This window comes from Choloepus didactylus, chromosome 15, assembly GCF_015220235.1.
Source record: "Choloepus didactylus isolate mChoDid1 chromosome 15, mChoDid1.pri, whole genome shotgun sequence".
Classification (NCBI taxonomy): domain Eukaryota; kingdom Metazoa; phylum Chordata; class Mammalia; order Pilosa; family Megalonychidae; genus Choloepus; species Choloepus didactylus.
Window position 1 is genome coordinate 43,459,255 of NC_051321.1, and position 13,092 is coordinate 43,472,346.

General features: G+C 41.9%; 1 protein-coding gene across 6 annotated transcripts in view; it reads left to right on the forward strand.

The window, feature by feature from the left end:
• The first annotated feature begins 259 nt into the window (after nt 1-259).
• Nucleotides 260-13,092, forward strand: part of PLCE1 (phospholipase C epsilon 1) — a 331,768-nt gene continuing 318,935 nt past the window's right edge. For 4 of the 6 annotated variants that reach the window (XM_037803855.1, XM_037803859.1, XM_037803860.1 and 1 more), the window contains exon 1: nt 261-797. The gene's annotated coding sequence lies outside the window, so the exon portion shown is untranslated. Of the gene's footprint in view, nt 1,108-13,092 lie in introns of all 6 variants that reach the window. The other 2 variants (XM_037803858.1, XM_037803856.1) reach the window with 2 other exon arrangements.

Consider the following 13,092-nt stretch of genomic DNA (forward strand, 5'->3'; position numbering starts at 1 on the left):
TCGATATTTAGTGCTGCCATTCACTAAAGCGATTTGGACAAGCCATTTATCTGTCATTAGCTTCAGTTTCCAACTCAGAGGAGAGTTGTGAGATTGAATTCTCTTCGCGCTCCCGGCGGGAGGCGTGCGAAGTTCCCGCCCTGTTTCGACCCCGGCGACGCAGCCGCGCTCTTGCCAGCTCCCGCCTAGGGCTGGGCAGAGGGCTTGCTGTGCGGGTCCCGCGCTGCGGTTACCCTGAGAGGGCCGGAATTGGCTAGGGTCGCGCCGCAGGCGGCCGGGGCGGAGGCGGCGGCCGGGTCCGCCCTCCGCGCTCGCCTTCCCCGCGCGGCCAGAGGCCGGGGGCGGGCCCGGCAAAGGCCGCTCCCCTGGCGGCCCCGCGGCCCGCGGCGGCGCTCGCAGCCTCTCACCCGAGGCGGGCAGGAGGGCAGGCGGGCGAGTTCTGGGAAAGCCCGGCCCAGGGCGGGGGCCACGCCGCCGCCGCCGCCGTCCCGGCAGGGCGTATAGCTCGGAGGGCGCGGGGCAACGGAGCGGCGCCGGGCCGGGCGCACTGGGCAACGCGGAGCGGGCGGGCTCGCGGGGCCTGAGGGGAGGCGGGCGGCGCGCACCGCCCCGGTCCGAGCTCAAGGCTCTGCCTCCCGGGCACTTGCCTGGTTCCTGCGCTCTCCTGGGCATCCTCTGTGCCGCTGACACACCGTAGTGGGGGCACCCGACGCCGCTAGCGACTGGCGCGCAGACTGCAGGTCCTCAGGGGCACGCTGCATTCGGAGCGTCGGGCGTGACTGGCCAGACGAGGAAAGGTGAGGAAGCACTTCTAGCTGCGCTCCTAAGGATTGGCGAAGGTCAGAGATGGGCTACTTTTCTCTCAGTCCTATAGACCCGCTATGGGGCGCCTCGTAACGTCGCGTACCTGGCCGAAGACTGTGTCGCTGCTCACCCTGGGGAGAACTGAGGCGGGCGATTCCCGAGGGGATGCAGGCTAAACATCAAATGGGCTTGCGAACACCCTGGGAGGGATTTCTTCGCTCCTTCAGATTTTCCCCTCAGGTCTCCACTTCATTTTGTGTGGACGGTGTGGAAAGAAGAAATATACAAGCTATTTTTGTGGTGGTACGTAGCAACAGTATTTCAAAGAAAGTGCTCAAGGGCTTGTTCCTGGAGAGATTTATTGACATCAAGTCCTAGAAAATACAATATTGGACTTGGTCCCGCTCTAACTGCTAACTAGAAGAATGGCTCTGTCTTTTCTCTCAGTCTTTTAACGCTGTAATGAATTACTTCTAAAGCTGAAACTCCTCGGCTGTGGCTAATGTTAAATGTGCTGTGTAAAATTGTGGCCCCCACCCCCACACCCCTTGCTGGGTATTTAAACCATGAGACGCTTGGTACAACTGACTCAATGAATTATTCAGTGTGAGAAAGATTTGTCATTTAAAGATTTTTCAGTGTTCTTTTAAATAGTGAGCTCCTGGAATACATGTTATGTAGAATTCTCTTCATCAAAGTTTTATTTGCACACAGTTCGTAATCCACTTGCATTATGTGGAATTTGCCTGTGGGGCATTGAGATTTGGGCATGATCATTGTGTTTCCATGTGTTTCTTTGTAGGAAGCCCTGGTGGAAATGGGTAGGGATAGGGTGGAGTCACAGTCCAAGAATGTTGGACCCCACAAGGGAAATTTTTGAGAGCCAGTCTTGGAAGAGAGATGCAGGTGGCCCTTAGGTGCCTGTCCATGTGCCCAGTTGACATGGGGCGGGGAGGGCATGGACTATATCTGGATGTTGTTTGAAGTCATGTCTTCTCAAATACTTTTCTGAAGAATGCCTGATGATGCTGTCATCTAGGATATCCTTTCCTCTTGTTTGGGTGGCCCTTCCTCTCCAATTTTCACCACTCTAAATCCTGACCATCCTTCAAACTGAGTTTTATTGCTTCTGTGAGGCCCTCCCCAATACCCCAACCCGAAATAGCTGACCTTCCTGGGCCCTGATTCCTGCAGCATTTTACCTTGACTGGCTTTTCCGCTCTCTGCCTTCTATGAGAGTTATTTGTGTGGACATCTCATTTCCCGAACTGAAAGCAGTTACTGTGGCTTTCTTGGCACAATGCTTGCACCTAGAGGGCCCTCTAGAAATAATTGTGGGTCAGTATTAAGTGTTAAGACTTTTATTATACACAGCAAATCTCTGTTTTGGAGAAGGAGGTAATCAGAAGGATTTAGAGAAGTGGATGGTATTTACCATTAGCAATTATCCTCCATTTACAGCCCCACAGGGGAAATTTTCTTTATACCTGGGAGCCATACAAAATATCATCTTTGGCCCATGCCTTTGGACCAGGTAAAAGACGAGACTGGACTGGAGGGACGTTCTTCCAGGCCTTTTAGTAACTTAAACTCCTTGGATGCAATCCAAGCTTGACCTTTTTCATTAAAAATTCCATGCTCAAGTGGGCTGTGGTGAAACTAGATTACAGTGAAGGTGATTGGTTTTCTTTTTCTGTTTGCAGCCATTCTTAGTCACATTCTTCTCTGAGCTTTTGTTTTGTACTTTAAAAATCTCGTTTGATGTGCAATTTGTCACCTACAAATAGCTAAACGAATAAAGGAAGAATGAAAAGGACTATGCATGGTGGAACAGTTTTCCAAAGCAGAGAGAAGGAAAGGTTTCCTATGCCTGGGCAAGGGAGGGACTTGCACAGAGTGAGGCTGTTCTGCATGTATATGTTGCCTTCACATACCTGGCTGAGAAACAGCTTACACAGGATACAGGACAGCAAATTCTCCAGTTCCAGCTCCTTCCTGGGCTATCTTTGTTGTGGGACATAAAGCAAAACAAAGTAAAACTGACCTTCTGGGTTCAGAAGGAGAAGCAGTGAAGAGGTCAGAAAAAGTAGAACTTTTTTTTTGAATTTGTCTGATCAATTTGCTTTCCTCCCTACATCTGGTTGAAATCTTTGGTACTGGGCAAGTATGAATTTGGTTGAGAGGAGGGAAGGCAAGAGATCGGGAAACTTGGTATTCCTGGAGCCAGGGCTGGGAGGTATTCATGGGGGTTTAAGGAAGCATGTGGCCCAGTGGTATAGGGTCCTAAAGAGGAGAGTCAAAGATGGGAGGAGTAGGGAAAGAAAGGAAGAAGATATCAAAGGTGCACTTTGTCATGGACCAACCATGGAGCCTGGAAAGGAAAAGAAAATTCTCTCCAGTATCATGTGGTCCTCTCTGCTCCCTGAATGCAGAATTAAGGCTTGTTTTTATTAATGCTGTAATTCAGCTGTGTTATCGCTTAAACAGATTTTCATAGGCAAGATTGGGAGCCCAGCTCTTTACAGCTGCACTGTCCATTACTGTAGCCACTAGCCACAAGCCACATGTAGATATTAGCATTTATATTTAAATTAACTAATTTAGTTAACATTAAATAAAATTAACTAGGTACATTTCAAGTGCTCAAAAGCTTCATGTGTCAGTGGCTACCTTACTAGACAGCACAAAGGTAGTACATTTCCATAATGGCAGAGAGATCTGCCCTAGAGTATTGTCTCAAAGGACATCCATTAAACTCCAAGGTGCTGTTCTCCAAAGCAAATTTAGGCATAAATTAAAAATTGCAGTGAAATAAGCTAGACATAAAAGGACAAATATTGCATGATCTTGCTGATACAAAATAATTAGATTAAGCACATTCGTAGAGTCAGAAACTAGAATATGGGCACCAGGGGCCAAGGTGAGGGTTGGAAATGGGGAGTTAATGCTTAATTGATACAGAGTTTCTGTTTGGACTGATTGAAAAGTTTTGGGAATGGATTGTGGTGATGGTAGCACAACATTGTGAATATAATTAAAAGCACTGAATTATATATTTGAATCTAGTAAAACAGGAAATTTTAGGTTATGTATATGTTGCTAGAATAAAAATTTAAACAAACAAAAATTACTTGTTTATTGTCCTCCAGCAAGTCTGTTTACATGAAAAAAGTAGTGGTAGTAGTTGTTGTCGGTAACACTTATATAGTGCTTAGTACATGCTAGACACTGTTCTGAGCACTTTACATGTATTAACTCATTTAAATCTTGGAACAACACTAGCCAGTAAGTTCTAGTGACCTGTTTGTTACCCCTTACCTGCAATTCCAAAATCAAAGAAGCTCTGAAAACCAGGTTTTTCCTAAGTTTGACTATAAAACTTGATCTGAACTGACATGAAGTTATTTTTCTCACCTGGTAGAACTATTCATATATTTTTGACTTCAGAAATAATGGGCATGTTCAATTTGCTCCAGATCCCACTGGGGTGTGATGTAATATATGATATAGACACTGACTTTTCTTTTACAAAATCCAAAAAAACTTCTGAATTATAGTTGGCACCACAGATTTTGGATAAGGGAGTATGGGCCTCCATTATTAGCTGTATTGAAGATGAGAAAACTAAGACACTGCAAGGTTGAGTAACTTTCATAAAGTCACACAGCAAGAAAGTTCCAGTGCCAGGATTCAGTCAAAATAGGCTGGCTCCAGATTCCATTTTCTTGACTACTGTTATCCTGCATCCCCTCTTGGCTTATCACCCCAGTCAAATGGCTGGGCCTTCTTGTGGCTGGGTAAAACCAAGTAACTTTAACTCAGTCCATTAGGAAGTTTCAAATAGGGCTATTGCTAAATTGTTGAACGGTTGAGGTTTTGAAATGCTATGGATAGTTAAATTGGTGTGTTTAACAATTGTTTTGTTTACTCCTTTCTGCCTTGTACCAGCCACAGTTGGTTTTGAGCCATCTGCTCTATGAGAACTGGTAGAAAAGGACGTTGTTCCTTGAGGGTGCTTGTAAAACCCCTGAGCCCATGTTGAAACCTGGGACATGTTGGGGTTTTAACTTTTGTGGGGAGGAGGGTAGGGGATGGTTGGGTACTGGTGTAGACTGCTGAGGTACAGGAGGAACTGTTCTGTGGGCTCATGGGTTTCTGTGCCTTCCCGGTATGGTTTCACAGGTTCTGGATCAATCTGACTCAGTTGGGAGGTTGGCTGGAACTTCAGGGCTGGCCTGGGATCAGGAATGGACTTTCCACTTTCCCTCCCCATGTAGTTGCAGGCCTAAGTAGTCTCTTCTTGGCTTTTAGGTCCAAACCCACAACTGAGAAAATTCTTGAGTAACACCAAGGGTCCTACTTTGAGTATTAGAGAATGTTTTAGATGCTCTGCCATCCCTGTGTACCTTTTGGCATGGATTCTCCAGGGCCTCTGTGTCCAGGGAGCATGCGTAACTCTTTTGGCACATCACAGTGCCTGCCAGTTATGGGTATATATGTGGGAAGAGCTTAAGGTTTAGGGACCAAGGCATGCTTTGTCAAATGCAAGGACTCTAGAATCAAACTTACCTGGATATGCATAGTCTTTGCTGCTTACTAGCTATACAACCTTGGAAAAGTGAATTAACTTTTCTGTAAAATGATAGTTTTATAGGGTTGCTATGAGGCCTAAGGAGATAATTTCACCTAATGCACTTTATATAGTGCCAGATATATTAAGTGCTCAAAAAGTTAGCTGCCAATACTGTTGTTTCTTTCCTCTGGGCCTACCTAAGTCTTGCCAGTCTGCAATTTGAGACTTGGAGGAGGTGTGTAGGCTGAATAATGGTTACCTCAGAATGTCCACATCCTGATCCTGGAACCAGCAAATATGTTGTTCTACATGACAGAGGGTCTTTGCGTGTTATTAAATTATGAATTTTGAGGTTGGGGGATTATACTGTATTTTCTGGTTGGGCCCAATCAAATCACAAGCAAACTTACAAGAGAGTGGCAGGATGATCAGAGTCAAATGGGAGGTTGGAGTAATGGTGAGGAAGGGGTCAAAAGCCAAGGACAGCCTCTAGAAACTGGAAAGCATGGAAATGGTTTCTCCCCTAGGGCCTCTAGAAGAAATGCAGCCCTGCCACATCATTTTTTTAAATGCATTTTTTAATTGTGAAATTTAAGATCTATACAGAGCCACTTTCAAAGTATGATTTAAATGACACCATTTTAGACTTTTCACCTTCAGAACTGTACATAATAAATTTGTTTTGTTTAAGCCACTAAATCTGCAATAATTTGTTACAGCAGCAATAGATGATTAATAAAGGGTGGAATTAAAAAAAAAAGAGAAAATGGTCAGGAATGAAATTAAAGCCACCAAAAAAAGAAAGCAATAATAGCCAACATTTAGTGAGAATTTTCTTTGTGCTTGGCACTAAGTACTTTATATATACTATCATTTAATCCTCACAATAGCCTTCCAAAATAGATACTGTTATTATATGCATATCACAGGTGAGAAAATTGAGGCACTGAGAGGTCAACTAACTTGCCCAAGGCAAGTAAGTGGTGAATCCATTCTTAACCACTACCCAACACTGCTCCCAAATTTAGGCATTTCTGTCTCTAGCATCTGACAGGATCAAGCACTGGATGGTATATTACTGTATGTCAGGAAGAGGCAATATTTGAATCCGTGAGGAGGGCAGTGTAGTTGCTTTCCCCCTAAAGTGCCGGTTGTTGAAGTGCTTGGTAAGTTTTTGCTGTTCCTATCTCATGTCATGTGTCTGGACAGCCTGGAGTGGGGCGGACGCTGGCTTGGGAGCAGTTCCTGGGCTGGCCTCCGTCTCTCGCCCCCACCTCTGTTCCTCCCGCCGCCTCGCTCCTCACCACAGACCTCTGGCCCCAGCGCCCCGTTGGCTCTGCTTCTCACCTCTGTTTATTGGATTTGCCTCATTCCTGGTGCTCAGCTCCAGCCCTGAATTCCACCTCCTTTTGGCCCCTCAGAATGCTCCAACCTGAGATGTCTGATGTCAGGGTCTGGATGTGTGAGGTACTCTGTGATGCTGGTGGGGCTTTATTTTTCCCTTTTTCCTTGAGTTTAGCTGGCTGTGGGTGGTTTTCCAGGAGTCTCTGGGGCCTCTGCAGGGTGAGGGAGATGCTGGGAGATGAGGATCTCAGCCTTCCACCTTGCTTCTACCAGAGCAGCCCTCATTTTATTTTTTTTTGTATCCTAGGTTTCTGTTTTGGATTTTGCAGAAAGGGGGCTAAACTGTGAAAGAGACAAACAGAGAGTTTGAAAAGAATTAAATTCTAAGTTAATTTCAAAGTTACTACATGTAGCAAGTATGATCTTCAGCTCACAAACCTGAATGTGCAAGAAATACAACTTTCTGTATTTTCTCTAATCCTGTCTTACTAGTTTGGGATTGGATTTGTTTACGTCCTGGCTCCAGTGTTAAAATCTGTGTGACCTACTGGGGCCTTGGTTTCCTTATCTGCGTAACGGGAGGGGCACTAGTAGTGCCTGATGGGTTGCTCTGAGAATTAAATGAGATAATCCATGTCATGGGTTTAGTACAGTGCCTGAATTCAACAAACATTAGCTGCTGTTGTGATCATTTTTATTATTTTTACTGCGTCTCCCAGTGGAATGGCAGAAAAAGAATTTAACCTCCTGTCTTCCTGCTCTTGGTGGCACTGAAGCTGGGGGTCTTACTTGGGTCACTGTGCTGCCCCTCTCTCCTGGCATGGTGGCTGCCGAAATGCTCACTGTCCAGGCTCCAGTGGTGCAGTGACACGGGGTTGCTTTCCATGGTTGCCGCAGCTGCACCTCTCAAGACCTACAGACCTCCTTCTTTCCTCCCCTGCCTCCGGGGCTGGATGGGAGGGGCAGAGAGAAACTCCAGTTCTCCTGCTTGGGCACCTTGAGGTTTGGTAAATAAGAGTCTTATACTCTTGAATCCTTTCCCTGTACCCTAAGGGCTTCCATTTTGGAAACAAAAGCCTGAAAGACTCCCAGGCTCCTTCTCCTTCCCCTGCTGGCACATCACAGCCTGAGGCAGTGAGCCCAGGGCCTGCCACTTTCATGAATAAGGGGAGGATGCCAGGAGTAAACAAAACAAACTGTACTTTTGACACAAACAGGGGGCTAACCTTGACAAGGTATTGGTCAAATGATACTGAACACCTATGCTGTCAGTCATGTTGGACTGAAACCTGTTTCTCTCTCTCTACTTACTGGTGGCAATGCTGCTGTCTCTGTTCACTGGTGAAATAGTCTGCTGCTGTGGATGTCCCCAGTGAAATGCGCTCTATTTATAAAAATAAAACGTTTCCTTCAGGAGGGCCTTATTGTGTGTGCACAGATGAGCTATAACAAAGCTCAGCAAGCACTTACATATTTTTATCTCTCTGTATAGAAACAGCTACATTATAATAATAAAACAGTAAGGCTGCCATATTCAGAATTAAGGAAGAGGCAGAGCCAAGGAGAGACTCTTGTTTTGATGACTTCATGTTAGGTTTAAACTATGTAATATCACTGACTATGGAAAATCCAGGGAATGGAAAAAATCATTGGGAAAATGCATGTGACCAAGTACATACTATACACATCTGGGATTAAGATATCATATAACACAGTTTAATTTGGATATCATTGGAGTTGTTTCAAGTTACTGTCATTGCTAAAGAAAGTTTTAATGCATTTGTTATTATTAATAATACAAACTCAGATTTCATTGAACACAGTTTCACCCATGAAACGTGTGCCTGGAAGAATTAAAGCACTTTCTTAATAGCCTGTTTTGTCAATTACAGAGAAGTGGATAAAACTCACAGAAGTTAAATACTTCTGGCGTAAAATTGTATTCCTTTTTTACCCCCAAAGGAAGAATGAATTTGGATGATGGTGCAGAGCCCTGAGCCTCAGATTTGGTCCTGTGCAGTTTTATTAACTGCTGGAATCTGAGCGGATTCCCTTCTCCCACTCAGCAGGCTAATTTGTCCCTAACTCAGTCTGGTTTACTGTGCTCAAGGGTTGTTTTTTTTTTTCCTCATTGTGGCTTGGGCATAGTTTTAACAGTGGTGGGAACTGGTAAAGCTAGAGGTAGTTTTGAAAGAAATATGCTCACTTATTATTTGACTTTAAGAGGAAGGCATGAATTTTTTGTTATGTATAGAAGCTATATAAAATTGTGAAAAAGAATTCTGAAAAGTGAATTTCTTGTACTATCAATGCAACACAGCAGTCTGAACATCTTGCATTCTCTCTGTGACATCCCTTAGATCTAGATCTTTGACTGCTCTTTGCTTACCGAGAGTGGGCCGGGTTCTACCAAGTCCTGGAATGGCTGGCAACAGGTGAAGCGTGTTCTGGTCACAGGCAGGCAAGCCCGGATCAAATTAGTCACAGAGGATAAGAGAGTCGGTGTGTTTATTTCTGGACATTCTGTGTATTTCTAATGAACTGTCACTATCTAAGGCAGTCAGGTCTAAAATGTATCACCTATTTAGAAGACATTAGAATTTTAAAAAGAACGTTTAATCCAAAACATGATTTCAGCATATCAAATCCAACATTTTGCCTGTTCATGCAGAATTCTGCATCTGTTGATGGTGGGTTTATTAATTTTTGATTATATACTGTTTCATCCAATAATTAAAATTGAGAATGGAGGAAAGGAGTGGGTGGTCCTAGTTCAGCCCTCTGGCTTTTTTAGTTGATGGAACTAGTCTCCTGAGAGAGTCAAGGATATGCTTAAAGCCACCCAGCTGAGAAGCAGTAAAACTGGTACTTTTGTTTTCTTGTTTTGTGTTTTCTAAACAAAATTGACATCATATCATAAACATATAATACATGGTCTGGATCCTGGGTTCCTCGCTTAACGTCACACCATGAAGATGTTCCTAAGCCATTAAATGTTTCCAAATCTTGATTTCAATGGCTGGATCTTCCTCTGTCATGTGGTTCCATGGATGGCTTACCCATTCCTCTTTTGTGGGACGTTTAGTTATTTGTTCCCTGCTTTTTCTCTCCATTGTCCAGATCGTTAATGCTTTTTTTAGCATAGGGTCCTGGAAGTGGAATTACTAGGTCAAAGGATAGAACTTGTTTCAGCCTCCTAATATGTATTACTGAAAGACTCCCAGAAAAGGTTGTATCAATTGCATTTCTATTATAATAATCTAGAGCTGTTTTTCCAGTGTACTTTCACTAGTTTGTGATATCTCTTTTATTTTTCATTTTTGCCAGTTTGATATGCAAAATTTAGTATTTCTTCCTTTGAATGTGCATTTCTTTGATTACTTGTAATGAAAAACATTTTTATATATTATTGATTTGCTTTTTCTTGGTATATTATTCAATCATATTCTTTGCCCATTTTTTTTAACTTGAGACCTCTTAATGAACTAAGGATATAGCATCCCTTTGTCATAATTTTGTGCAAGTATTTCCCCATCTTTGTCATTTTGATGCTTTTATTTTCAACTAGCATTCTTTTCTGATTACAAAATAATATAAGTTAATTGTGGAAAATTTGGCAAATAGAGACAAGAACAATAAAGAAAAAATATAAAATACCTGCAATTCTATTATCTTGAATAGACATGGCTTACTAACATTTGATGCATAGCTTTCTAGGATTTTTTCTTTTTTATTTATTTTTTTTCTTTTTCCAAATTGGGATCATGCTGTCATGTTTCATAACTTGCTTTTTCACCTAACATTGTTCATCATAAGTGGCTTGTGTTTATCCCTATTATGAGATACTATATGCAAATATTAAAATTCATGTTCTTGAGATGTTACTTTTTTTAATGAACAGAAAATTTTAATTTCCATGGGGTTAGAATATCTATATCCTCCTTCGTTCTTTTTCTATGGCCTTTAAATTTTAATCTTATCCACATTCTGAGATGAATTATTTTTAGCTTTTTAGGCTTTTAGTTACACAGAAATTGTTTTCTAAATATTTAACCTATTTTCCTACATTATGTATTGGTTAATCCTAGATGGTTCACAATAAATGTTTCTTTGGTCACATATCAAGGTTATATATTCTAAAGGTAGATAAGGTCTAAGTTATCTGTAATTCTTGAATGACTGCCATACTGTTTTAATTAATTTAGCTTAATTATATAAACATAATAAACTCACAGGGTAAGTTCCCTCTCATGATGCATCTTTAAATTTTACTTATTTTTCCTTGTTTATTCTTACTAATGAAATTTTGAGACATCTTGTAAAAGTCTCAAAAATCCATTGAGATTACAATATCTGTCAATATTTATCGTGCTCTCTGTATTAATCCTTTATTTCTTATTCATTTATTTCTAAGTAGCTCTTTAAGAAATTTAATCAACTTAAGTTTTTAGCTGATTCTCTTGGGCTTTCTAGAGAATTATATTTTCCACAAGTAATGCTTTTTTTTCTTCTTTAAATCAGTGCTTTGAGAGCATTGATAACTAAGAATGAAAATAATGGACCACTTTATTCACTAGTAAATAAGATTTTGGCTTTTGATTTAAAATAGTTTAAATCACTCTAAGGAAGTAGTTTCATATTTCTGGATTAAAAAAAACAATAAAAATCATGAAAGGGATTGAATTTTATGAAATGCCAAAAAAGATAATCTTTGAAATGATTGTATTCTTTTTCACATTTGACCTACTGATGTGTTATATTATGTTAAGAAATTTCCTATCATTAAGCTGTATTTGTAGTCTTGTGGAAGTTTGTTATTTTGCTAGCAATTATATTTCTAAAATAGATACGTTAATCTAGAGTCCATTTAGATTTTTCGTTGGATTTAAAAAAGAATTAGCTCTATTTTAGTCATGGCCATCAAGGGCCAATATTAAAATTAGCCGCTGCTCCTGAGTATGCATAGATTGAATTCCAGGGAGAACCCCTGCTGTTTCCTGAGAGTGAAGGGGTCTGCTTCAGAACTGGTAAAGGGCTGGGGGCTTGTGAGAATAGAGTGCCCACCATGGATTCATCTTGTGCTGTTGTAAAAATTTCACAGTTAATCAAGCATAACCTCTCAATTTGCCCCCCCTGCAAGCTGAAAATGGAATGCCTTTTTTTGTTGTTGTTTAAACTGGGACACCCTCATTTCTTAATGCTCCTCACGAAACAGGCAACATTGGAACTGTAATAATAGAGGGCTAGGCACCCTCCCTGAGGATTCCAGGCACAGAATGTGGACCTCCTTTTCTGGAGTGAAGGGATGTTGAACAGAAAGGCAGCAAACCTGAAAGTCAAAGCATGGGCACATCATTAGCATGAAGTCCAGTAGTATTCAAATTTATTTGCAGTTTTAGTTCAGGCAAAAGTTTAAAAAAAAAAAAAAAGAAAGGAAAAAAAGGGCCAAGGACATATAGAAAGGAAGAGGGACCTGTTTTTCACATCTAGTCCACTGTCATATGTTCAAAATCATTCACTGAGGCACTCCCATGTGTCACACTCTGTGCTGGCTGATGGGGGCGCTGGCGAGCAAGTTACTCATGGCTTCTGCCCACCCTTGCTTCTACTCTTAGGACAGTGCTGGTGAGAAACCTGACAATTCCTGAAATCTGTGAAACAAGATGTTACTCTTTCCCTTTCTCAATATTTTAGACTTTTTTTTTTTTTTTATTTGTGGAGGGCAGTTTAAAACATCATAAGTAAGGAATTGTGTATAAGGTTTTCCAATGTGACAATATTTTACAATATTTTATTTAAGGGTCTTGGTTTAAACTCTGTAACTTGACTCATGGGAAAGTAGCTGCTATTGCTGCTATTTGGTATTCTCCCAAGTCAAACATTTTCATCCTCATTTCTTCTTTTCTGAAGAAATTTCTGGAAGCAAGGACTGCTGGGGCTGAAGGCAGTCTGTTCCCGGCATAGACTAGAATGCACAAGGAGAGGCAGTGAATGCTCAGCAGTTCTGTTTGGTGCAGAGGTTCAGGGGAAAACGTGGACAACTGCCCAGGGCTTTGGTTGCTGTTGTATTGAGGAAGGCATTCAGGTTCATCTGGAGTAACTAGTTCATGTAAATGAAATGCTCAACTATTGATTTACTGCTTTACTATCTTTTTGAAATTGAGTACTTTGGTTGGTTCTGTGAAGAGACTGTTTACTGCATTTCTGAATTCAGATGCAGGTCTTGCCACTGAAGAGCTTGTGGTCTATTTGGAGAGATCAGGCACAAATATCTGAAATGCTCAATACTGTTACCAAGAAATGTCTCATAATCCTTATCAACTGATAAATGGCATGAGTCCAGGAGAGGGAGCTCTGGACTGGAGTTTTCT